The sequence below is a fragment of the Oncorhynchus keta genome, chromosome 1 (assembly GCF_023373465.1).
Source record: "Oncorhynchus keta strain PuntledgeMale-10-30-2019 chromosome 1, Oket_V2, whole genome shotgun sequence".
Taxonomy (NCBI): Eukaryota; Metazoa; Chordata; class Actinopteri; order Salmoniformes; family Salmonidae; genus Oncorhynchus; species Oncorhynchus keta.
The window spans coordinates 70218769-70231294 of record NC_068421.1 but is presented as its reverse complement, the minus strand read 5'-3'; the positions used below and the strand labels follow the sequence as shown (position 1 = coordinate 70231294).

The following is a 12526-nucleotide window of genomic DNA, read 5'->3' as shown; positions in this document are numbered from 1 at the left end:
TGGGGACAATTGTCAAATGTTTTGTATTTTAGGCCAGTCATTCTTTTGATATAAGAAACTTGCATATGTCTCCTAATCATTCATACCATTTATAGGTCTATAAGATGAAGCAGTCAGATAACATTATTGATTTTAGTCTGAAATGTCCAGACGTTACATTTGCCCCTTGCCAAGGGCTGGGGCTAAATGTAACACCTAAAAAATAATGTAACGGCCGTTGTTGGTGGAAGAAGGTGAGGACCAATGCGCAGGGTGGTAAGTGTCCATTTTGATAATTTATTATCAGGAGAACACTAAACAAAATAACAAAGGAGAATGAACGAAATGAAACAGTCCTGTCCGGTGTAGACACAACACAGTCCTGTCTGGTGTAGACACAAAACAGTCCTGTCTGGTGTAGACACAAAACAGTCCTGTCTGGTGTAGACACAACACAGTCCTGTCTGGTGTAGACACAACACAGTCCTGTCTGGTGTAGACACAAAACAGTCCTGTCTGGTGTAGACACAAAACAGTCCTGTCTGGTGTAGACACAAAACAGAAAATAATCACCCACAACTCAAGGGTGAAAAACAGGCTGCCTAAGTATGGTTCTCAATCAGGGACAACCAGGCTACCTAAGTATGGTTCTCAATCAGGGACAACCAGGCTACCTAAGTATGGTTCTCAATCAGGGACAACCAGGCTACCTAAGTATGGTTCTCAATCAGGGACAACCAGGCTACCTAAGTATGGTTCTCAATCAGGGACAACCAGGCTACCTAAGTATGGTTCTCAATCAGGGACAACCAGGCTACCAGGTTCTCAATCAGGGACAACCAGGCTACCTAAGTATGGTTCTCAATCAGGGACAACCAACCAGGTTCTCAATCAGGGACAACCAGGCTACCTAAGTATGGTTCTCAATCAGGGACAACCAGGCTACCTAAGTATGGTTCTCAATCAGGGACAACCAGGCTACCTAAGTATGGTTCTCAATCAGGGACAACCAGGCTACCTAAGTATGGTTCTCAATCAGGGACAACCAGGCTACTACCTAAGTATGGTTCTCAATCAGGGACAACCAGGCTACCTAAGTATGGTTATCAATCAGGGACAACCAGGCTGCCTAAGTATGGTTCTCAATCAGGGACAACCAGGCTACCTAAGTATGGTTATCAATCAGGGACAACCAGGCTGCCTAAGTATGGTTCTCAATCAGGGACAACCAGGCTACCTAAGTATGGTTCTCAATCAGGGACAACGATTGACAGCTGCCTCTGATTGACAACTATACCAGGCCAAACATAGAAATACCAAATCATAGGAAAACTAACATAGACAACCCACCCAACTCACGGCCTGACCATACTAAAACAAAGACATAACAAAATAACTAAGGTCAGAACGTGACAAATAAACCCCAAAAAATCACTTCACTTCAAAAACATTAATGTTTATGAATTATCATGGACACATGTAATGATTTTGCGAGAAATATGATTATTTATATGTATGTAACCAGTATTTACAGTAACACCCCTGTTTGTGCATGGCCATTGGGTTCCTCTCAAAACATTTGAATAGTTTGATGGTGCTCAGTGATATGTTTACAACTTCTTTGGCACTCTACAGGACCCCAAGGCTAAAGTTGTTTTTGTATAATGAATGTGTAATTCATACAATCCTAAAGTTAAAAAAAAAAAGCTTAATTTGGCTGCTTGGCTCAGGTTCATTTTAACACTGCGTTACACTTGCCCCCAACCCAGCAGCCATGACAACGCCTCATGTGCCTAGCAAGAGACAACAATAGTGACACATGTCAATCATGTCAATGTTTAGTCAACATACACTATAGTGATACAAATGACGCTAGTTTGAATTCTTGAACATTAATGCTCAGGACAGTAAAAGAAAAATACAGCTGGTCAAAAACATAGTGAGAACCGGGAGATAACCTGAATGGATGATAGACTTTCATCACTCTAGTGTTTCTGTGGAGAAATTCAAGGTTTAACAATTGCCCCCGTTCTCCCCTACATGGAGCGTGTGTTTTTTCTCTCTCTGCCATGCAGTGTGTGCCGTCAACACTGAACCATCAGATCCTCCTCTCCACCCTCAGGGCTGGGCGTCTCAGGCTCTGCACTTTCTTGAATTGCATCCTACCGGGCAGGTTGCTCCTACCAGGTGACATGGAGAGGATCTGTGTCTGCACCACAGTCTCCTCACTACTGGTCTCCCCCAGGTCCTTTCCTCTTCTCTCTCTACACCAAGTCCCTCGGCTCTGTCATATCATCACATGGTCTCTTTTATCATTGCTACGCGGATGACACTCAACTACTTTTCTCTTTCCTCCTTCGGACACCCAAGTGACGACTTGGGTCTCAGCTTGGATGTCGGCCCACCACGTCAAGCTCAACTTCGACAAGACGGAGCTGCTCTTCCTCCTGGGGAAGGACCTGCCTGCTCCAAGACCTCTCCATCACAGTTGACAACTCCACAGTGTCGCACTTCCAGATTGCAAAGATCCTTGGTGTGACCCTGGACAACACCCTGTCGTTCTCTGCAAACATCAAAGCAGTGACTCGCTCCTGCAGGTACAACATCCGTAGAGTACGACCCTACCTCACACAGGAAGTGGCGCAGGTCCTAATCCAGGCACTTGTCATGTCCCTTCTGGCTGAGCTCCCCGATGGTGCCATCATACCACTGCAATTTATCCAGAACGCTGTAACCTTCCCAAGTTCTCACATTGCACCCCGCTCCTCCCATGTCACCCCGCTCCACCCATATCACCCTGCTCCTCCCATGTCACCCCGCTCCTCTCATGTCACCCCGCTTCTCCCATGTCACCCCGCTTCTCCCATGTCACCCCGCTCCTCCCATGTCACCCTGCTCCTCCCATGTCACCCCGCTCCTCCCATGTCACCCTGCCTCTCCCATGTCACCCCGCTCCTCCCATGTCACCCCGCTCCTCCCATGTCACCCTGCACCTCCCATGTCACCCCGCTCCTCTCATGTCACCCCGCTTCCTCCCATGTCACCCCGCTCTCCCATGTCACCCCGCTTCTCCCATGTCACCCCGCTTCTCCCATGTCACCCTGTGCTCCTCCCATGTCACCCTGCTTCTCCCATGTCACCCTGCTCCTCCCATGTCACCCCGCTCCTCCCATGTCACCCCACTTCTCCCATGTCACCCCGCTTCTCCCATGTCTCCCATGTGCTCCTCCCATGTCACCCTGCTTCTCCCATGTCACCCCGCTCCTCCCATGTCACCCTGCCTCTCCCATGTTCCTCCCATGTCACCCCGCTCCTCCCATGTCACCCTGCACCTCCCATGTCACCCCGCTCCTCTCATGTCACCCCGCTCCTCCCATGTCACCCTGCACCTCCCATGTCACCCCGCTCCTCTCATGTCTCCCATGTCACCCCGCTTCTCCCATGTCACCCTCCTCCCATGTCACCCTGCTCCTCCCATGTCACCCCGCTCCACCCATGTCACCCTGCACCTCCCATGTCACCCCGCTCCTCTCATGTCCTCCCATGTCACCCCGCTTCTCCCATGTCACCCGCTTCTCCCATGTCATGTCCCCTGCTCCTCCCATGTCACCCCGCTTCTCCCATGTCACCCTGCTTCTCCCATGTCCCATGTCACCCTGCTTCTCCCATGTCACCCCGCTCCTCCCATGTCTCCCATGTCACCCCGCTTCTCCCATGCCACCCTGCTCCTCCCATGTCACCCCTCTCCTCCCATGTCACCCCGCTTCTCCCATGTCACCCCGCTCCTCCCATGTCACCCTGCTCCTCCCATGTCACCCCGCTTCTCCCATGTCACCCCGCTTCTCCCATGTCACCCCGCTCCTCCCATGTCACCCCGCTTCTCCCATGTCACCCCGCTTCTCCCATGTCACCCTGCTCCTCCCATGTCACCCTGCTCCTCCCATGTCACCCCGCTCCTCCCATGTCACCCCGCTTCTCCCATGTCACCCCGCTCCTCCCATGTCACCCTGCTTCTCCCATGTCACCTCCCATGTCACCCCGCTCCTCCCATGTCACCCCGCTTCTCCCATGTCACCCTGCTTCTCCCATGTCACCCCGCTTCTCCCATGTCACCCTGCTTCTCCCATGTCACCCCGCTCCTCCCATGTCACCCCGCTTCTCCCATGTCACCCCGCTTCTCCCATGTCATGCTTCTCCCATCACCCTGCTCCTCCCATGCTCCTCCCATGTCACCCCGCTCCTCCCATGTCACCCTGCTCCTCCCATGTCACCCACCCCGCTTCTCCCATGTCACCCCGCTTCTCCCCATGTTTCTCCCATGTCCCCTGCTTCTCCCATGTCACCCCGCTTCTCCCATGTCACCCTGCTTCTCCCATGTCACCCCGCTCCTCCCATGTCACCCATGTCACCTCCTCCCATGTCACCCCGCTTCTCCCATGTCACCCTGCTTCTCCCATGTCACCCTGCTTCTCCCATGTCACCCCGCTTCTCCCATGTCACCCTGCTTCTCCCATGTCACCCCGCTCCTCCCATGTCACCCCGCTCCTCCCATGTCACCCCGCTCCTCCCATGTCACCCCGCTCCTCCCATGTCACCCCGCTTCTCCCATGTCACCCCGCTTCTCCCATGTCACCCCGCTCCTCCCATGTCACCCCGCTTCTCCCATGTCACCCTCCTCCCATGTCACCCCGCTCCTCCCATGTCACCCCGCTTCTCCCATGTCACCCCGCTTCTCCCATGTCACCCCGCTTCTCCCATGTCACCCTGCTCCTCCCATGTCACCCCTGCTTCTCCCATGTCACCCGCTCCTCCCATGCTCCTCCCATGTCACCCTGTCACCCCGCTCCCCATGTCACCCCGCTTCTCCCATGCTTCTCCCATGTCCTCCCATGCTCCTCCCATGTCCCCTGCTCCTCCCATGTCACCCCCTCCCATGTCACCCCGCTTCTCCCATGTCACCCGGCTTCTCCCATGTCACCCCGCTTCTCCCATGTCACCCCGCTCCTCCCATGTCACCCCACTCCTCCCATGTCACCCCGCTTCTCCCATGTCACCCGGCTCCTCCCATGTCACCCTGCTCCTCCCATGTCACCCCGCTCCTCCCATGTCACCCTGCTTCTCCCATGTCACCCCGCTTCTCCCATGTCACCCTGCTTCTCCCATGTCACCCCGCTTCTCCCATGTCACCCTGCTTCTCCCATGTCACCCCGCTTCTCCCATGTCACCCTGCTTCTCCCATGTCACCCTACTTCTCCCATGCCACCCTGCTCCTCCCATGTCACCCCGCTTCTCCCATGTCACCCGGCTCCTCCCATGTCACCCTGCTCCTCCCATGTCACCCCGCTCCTTCCTCACACTCCACTGGCTTCCAGTAGAAGCTCACATCCACTCCAAGACCATGGTACTTACCTATGGAGCAGCAAGGGGAACTGCACCTCCCTACCATCAGGCTTTGCTCAAACCCTACACCCCAACCCGAGCACTCCGTTCTGCCACCTCTGGGCATTTTGGCACCATGGGAAGGTAGCAGAGTCCCTGCCCATCTTCTGAAAGCACCTGAAACTCTACTCTTCTTCAAAGAGTATCTTAAATAATCCTCCTCCTCACCTCAACCCCCCCTTCTATTATCTCTGACTTTGCTGATAGCTACTTCATTGAGAAAATGTCACTTATTATGACTGTGATATGTGGTTGTCCCACCTAGCTATTGACTCAATTGTAAAATGGTAGAATGTACAGTACCGGTATATTGTTTTGGCCAAATTATTCATGTCACATCCATATTACAAGGATGGTTTAATGATTACGTCTAACCCCAATAGCTTGAAAAGTGTTGTTTTGGAACATAATGTTCCATAGGGAAAACTATATGAAGCTTTTTATGAAGTAAGAATACCAGTGATATTTCTCCTTGTCCTTCAAACAACAAACCAAACAATTGTACATTGAGGCATCTGGAAGACATCTGTCTGTGTGAGAGAGAGGGAGAATGAAGGAAAGGGCTTATGTAACATAACGCCGGTGGCGTGGGATGCAGGGGGTGATGGGGGATGGAGAGAAGAGGAGGATAGAAAGGGGGTACTCCTGTCTATATTGTTGTACTGCTGTTTAAACTGTCACTCAGTATTTGAGCTTCTTATACTTGTGTTTATTCTGTGGAATTGACATCAGGCCAGCAGCAGAATTCACAACATACCTACCTTTCAGCAGAGAGTAAGAAAGAGAGGGAGTGAAGGAGAATGAAGGAGGAAAGAAAGAGGGTGAGAACATTTAGGCTTGCTGGGTGCAGCACACTCCTCTCTTTGTACACATTCTCCTTTGTGCATACATACAGTGGGGCAAAAAAGTTTTTAGTCAGCCACCAATTGTGCAAGTTCTCCCACTTAAAAAGATGAGAAAGGCCTGTAATTTTCATCATAGGTAAACTTCAACTATGACAGACAAAATGAGAATTTTTTTAAATTAATTTATTTGCAAATTATGGTGGAAAATAAGTATTTGGTAAATAACAAAAGTTTATCTCAATACTTTGTATATACCCTTTGTTGGCAATGACAGAGGTCAAACGTTTTCTGTAAGTCTTCACAAGGTTTTCACACACTGTTGCTAGTATTTTGGCCCATTCCTCCATGCAGATCTCCTCTAGAGCAGTGATGTTTTGGGGCTGTTGCTTGGCAACACAGACTTTCAACTCCCTCCAAAGATTTTCTATGGGGTTGAGATCTGGAGACTGGCTAGGCCACTCCAGGACCTTGAAATGCTTCTTACGAAGCCACTCCTTCGTTGTGTGTTTGGGATCATTGTCATGCTGAAAGACCCAGCCACGTAGAGTTCAGAGCCTATAGAGTTCCCATTGGAGAGCCTGTAGAGTTTCCATTGGAGAGCTGTAGAGTTTCCATTGGAGAGCTGTAGAGTTCCCATTTGAGAGCCTGTTGAATTCAGAACCTATATAGTTCCCATTGGAGAGCTGTAGAGTTCAGAGCCTATAGAGTTCCCATTGGAGAGCTGTAGAGTTCAGAGCCTATAGAGTTCCCATTGGAGAGCTGTAGAGTTCAGAGCCTGTAGAGTTCCCATGAACACCAGGGTCTAGTAACAGTGTCTAGTTGCAGTGTGGTCTGGTCTTTCAGTGGGGTAGATGCTCCCAGTGCTGAACAGGGTCTCTGGTTAAATGACTGACATCAAATATTTGTCAGAAGATCACCCTTGAATTCACCCTGCATGGGGTCGACTTTGAGGCTTTTTGGTTGTTGTTGACAATATACAACTTTGATCATTTATCCAACACTTTATTAAAAATACTTTGTAAATGGTATATAACCATGGGGCATTTAACTTGACTTTAAGAGCTTCTCTGTTTAGTATCCAAGTGTATTAGCAGTGCTCATAGTATCCAAGTGACGGGTATGCTCTATCAGTGATCAATGTGTGCTCTGTAATGAGGCAAAGTTGTACCATTGCATGTTCCAATTGTCTTTCCTAAATACAAACAAGATGTTTTCTGATCTTTTCCAGATGCACACAGGGGAAAAGGAGAAGATCTGCCCATATTGTGGACAGAAGTTTGCCAGCAATGGAACTTTGAGGGTTCACATCCGCAGCCATACAGGTCAGTAGGCCTCCCATAACCGGTCATTTGGACAAATTCAACTATATTGTCCTAATTGTTTGGTTAAATTCATCAACTGTCATTGAACATCACAAACTGTAAAACGGTGTGAGATCGACCAATCCAATCTACCAGATCCACCCTATCAGCCCGCTAGCCTGCTCCCCAGAGCTCAGAATGGTAACAGTGTCCCAGAGTGGATGTTCATTAAACTGCCTTGAACTGGAGCGCTACACATTCCTGTGTGTTTCCTTACCAACAGACTAGTGCAGAGACCTGGCACAGTCACACTCCTTCCATCAACCCCTCCCTCCCTTTTTTTATTTCTCTACTTCTACTTGTCTTTTTTGGCTCTTGCCTCTTGCCTCTCTCCCACTTAGACTCTCCCCTGTCTTTCCCCACTGATCTTTCCTGTTCTCCTCTTGTCTTTCCCCACCGATCTTTCCTGTTCTCCTCTTGTCTTTCCCCACCGATCTTTCCTGTTCTCCTCTTGTCTTTCCCCACCGATCTTTCCTGTTCTCCTCTTGTCTTCCCCACCGATCTTTCCTGTTCTCCTCTTGTCTTTCCCCACCGATCTTTCCTGTTCTCCTCTTGTCTTTCCCACCGATCTTTCCTGTTCTCCTCTTGTCTTCCCCACCGATCTTTCCTGTTCTCCTCTTGTCTTTCCCCACCGATCTTTCCTGTTCTCCTCTTGTCTTCCCCCACCGATCTTTCCTGTTCTCCTCTTGTCTTCCCCCACCGATCTTTCCTGTTCTCCTCTTGTCTTCCCCACCGATCTTTCTTTCTTGTCTGATCTTTCCTGTTCTCCTCTTGTCTTCCCCCACCGATCTTTCCTGTTCTCCTCTTGTCTTCCCCACCGATCTTTCCTGTTCTCCCCCACCGATCTTTCCTGTTCTCCTCTTGTCTTCCCCCACCGATCTTTCCTGTTCTCCTCTTGTCTTCCCCCACCGATCTTTCCTGTTCTCCTCTTGTCTTCCCCCACCGATCTTTCCTGTTCTCCTCTTGTCTTCCCCCACCGATCTTTCCTGTTCTCCTCTTGTCTTCCCTGTATGTGAGATTGAATCCTCACTCCAGTCATGCCACATACATCCTCTCAGGCTACGTAGCTCCCAACATTCCCCAATCCCCTTAACCTCTAGATTGTGTTTGCAGCTTTTTAGTACAAAAGATTTTCCATGGGCTTTTTAAGGATTTAGTCTGAAACCATTTCATTGCTAGCTCAGTTCTACTCACCCTCTCTATAGGTTCCAAAGGCACAAAATAAAGAGTGAGTGTGTGTATCTGGTTTGTGTGTGTGTGTGGCAGTGTGGAACATGGATGAGGCTGTTTGTATTTATATAGAATAAACCAAAGAGAGGGGCTGTGGGGGAATGCAGCGTGAGGGGTGGGAGCGGAGGGGACACCTCAAAGAAAGAAAAGAGGGAGGAGAGAAGAGAGAGAAAAGACCACTCCAAGAAAGCATACAGCGGGATGACCCTTGACCCTGGCTGTAAATCTGTCCTCTCATTCTATAGCCAAGAACTCACTTGACCAAGCTTTTGTTGTTTCTTGTGTAAAGAAAGTTGAGGAAAAGTGTGAGTTATTCCCATTAAAAAAACTCAACAAGGCTACTTTTTTTTCTCTTACATTGAGGAGTTATTTGTTGGGCATACATACTGTTATTTCCAGAACAGCTTTGAAGTATTAGTGTAGCATTATGCATGAACTATACAGGGAATGCATAGTGTGGGCTTACAAATGATGCTGTATGAACTGAACCAGTAGTGGGGGTATTTTAATTGGGGTAGAGTATCTCCCTTCTAGTGGCATTTGACCTCTCTGCATGTCTATTAGGTTTTGTTAAGTACAGTTAAAAAGGAAGGACACTTATCATGTCCTGTAAAACAAACTGTGTAAAAAAACAAGACATTTGTAAAAGACTTGTGCTGTCTCTGTACACTACTAGGTGTCATTTTGTTCATGTGGCTGCTAGTTCTGTAAATAAACCTTTAATGTGGCATCTCTCCCTGTCAATAATCTCCTTAAAGGAAGCCCCCAGCTGAGGTCAAAGGCCTGTATGTTGACAGCCTCTATAGATGGTAAAAAGTTAAAGCCTGGTATTCTTTGATTTACCAGTGTCCCTTCACAGGAACAGCACAGCTTCACTTATTTACCTGATAAACAATAAACACACTGGATGATTTGCAAAGTTTTGTCACAGCATGTGTTTTCCCCCTGGGAGCAGTTATCACTGGACACTGGTAATCACTGTTTCACTGGACACTGGTAATCACTGTTTCACTGGACACTGGTAATCACTGTTTCACTGGACACTGGTAATCACTGTTTCACTGGACACTGGTAATCACTGTTTCACTGGACACTGGTAATCACTGTTTCACTGGACACTGGTAATCACTGTTTCACTGGACACTGGTAATCACTGTATCACTGGTAATCACTGTTTCACTGGACACTGGTAATCACTGTTTCACTGTATCACTGGACACTGGTAATCACTGTTTCACTGGACACTGGTAATCACTGTATCACTGGACACTGGTAATCACTGTATCACTGGACACTGGTAATCACTGTATCACTGGACACTGGTAATCACTGTATCACGGGACACTGGTAATCACTATATCACTGGACACTGGTAATCACTGTATCACTTGACACTGGTAATCACTGTATCACTGGACACTGGTAATCACTGTATCACTGGACACTGGTAATCACTGTTTCACTGGACACTGGTAATCACTGTATCACTGGACACTGGTAATCACTGTATCACTGGACACTGGTAATCACTGTATCACTTGACACTGGTAATCACTGTATCACTGGACACTGGTAATCACTGTTTCACTGGACACTGGTAATCACTGTTTCACTGGACACTGGTAATCACTGTATCACTGGACACTGGTAATCACTGTATCACTGGACACTGGTAATCACTGTTTCACTGGACACTGGTAATCACTGTATCACTGGACACTGGTAATCACAGTTTCACTGGACACTGGTAATCACTGTTTCACTGGACACTGGTAATCACTGTTTCACTGGACACTCTGGTTATGTATTAACTCCCATTAATTTTGGATGTTGTTTGGCTAACACATAGTAACATGGAATTTAGCTGTTGATTGATTCACAAGCATTATTCCAGGCAGACAGAGCGGGTGATACACTTCTCCCCAGAGTACTGCGGGTGATGTCATGGGCATCCAGGGGACATCCTCCACCAAACTCCAAGTCCCAATCAGAAATCCTTCCATTCTACATTGAAAAGTGGAAGGGGGTGGAGACATTACAGGTGATTCCAGAGAATATTAAGTATTAATTCACCAGATGATTAATCTTGCCATAAAACTGGTGTAAATGCAAATGAGCATAAATAGATAATTGGTCAGTGTGAGTTTTCTACAGCGTGCAGTGATGTTATATGGTAGTCCTGGGGTTGACCAAGGTGCTTACGCCAAAGGAAATGTTTACATAACCCAGTGGCATGAGTGTTACTGACATCATAGCAAATGTCATAGTTTAACGCTCGCAAATTGTCACTTGTGGAATTACCCAGTTCAACTATTTAGTGTCTCTAAACAGAGAAGTTCTTTGTGTGAGATTTTATATTTTGGATTACGTTTCTGGAATTGCAATATTTAGGGTTACAAATGTAAGATTGGCTCCACCTACGTACATTAAAATGGTGAACTTTGCAGTTATTGGTTAAACATGGAGATTAATTGGTAGTTTAGTTTAAAAAATCTGTGTCTGTGCAAGATACAAGAGAAGTAAAATGTTTGAGTCATTCCACCCATGACCCATCCCTCTGCATGATGTGTGTAAAGATATGGTACTGTTTGTCATTATAAAGACAGTGAAGCAGATGTCTTGAGTTTCCATCTGAGAGTCCAGACCAGAGCGAGGAGTGGCTCTGTGTCTTCTGGACTGAAAACGATGGATAATTCTAAGGGAAATGTACTCTGCTGGAGACCAGTGTCTTGACATTTGTTAAGTATGCAGTAGTGTCTCTGGTCACAACATGCAGTTCAAATGTACATCTGGCAGACCTCTGCAAAACACTGGAGGACCACTTATTTATGGCTGTTTGTCTCTGTGTTTTTGTAAGCCTGTAGGGACATGATGTCATGTTGATATCTGAGGTCCCCTGATTCTAATAGTACAGTTTGTCCCAGAGACAAGTTTCTCTCCTCATCTCCTCCTCTCCTCCACTGAAAAAGGTGTATGGTGAGGGTATGGATCATTGTGGTGTGTGGGTGTGTGGTAGAGCTGAGGGCAGGGCGTGAAGTTCTGTGATACAGGTACTCTCACATGGGCCAGTTTAAGAGAAATGTTTGAGGAAGTAGAGCAGTCTTTGGAGGCCCTGGCCATAATGGCAAGGCCAAGTGTAAAGTTGTTGAGTGTTTCTGGGGCTGATCAAAGGCAAATTGCTTATCGGATAAAACAGATCGATATCACATTACCTCAGTGGCCCCTGCCGGCATGCAGAGAGAGGCAGAGAGAGAGAGAGGGGCCGGGGAGCGCCAGTGTCTTGCTGGACTGGAGGAAGCCAGGAATACATTTCTGATGGACAGCGATAATGTCTTTCAGACTAGGGCCTGGAGCTACAAAGCGTTCTCCGTAACACGAACGCTGTGTGGCAGACATGCGACGAGCAAGACCATCTGCTTACCAGACACACACACACACACACACACACACACACACACACACACACACACACACACACACACACACACACACACACACACACACACACACACACACACACACACACACACACACACACACACACACACACACACAGTTAGGGGTGCCAAACGGATCGATTAGCAGACAAGGGGTGTAAGGAGCACAGTGGGGGGTGGGTGGCAGAGAGACACCCAGGGTCACAGAGAGATGGTGTCCCATTTCAGCGCATAC

At 48.2% G+C, this 12526-nt stretch overlaps 1 pseudogene; it reads left to right on the top strand.

Annotated features, from left to right (window-relative positions):
* The window catches only part of LOC118392209 (PR domain zinc finger protein 5-like), a 57584-nt pseudogene that overhangs the window by 24125 nt on the left and 20933 nt on the right, over positions 1-12526 (top strand).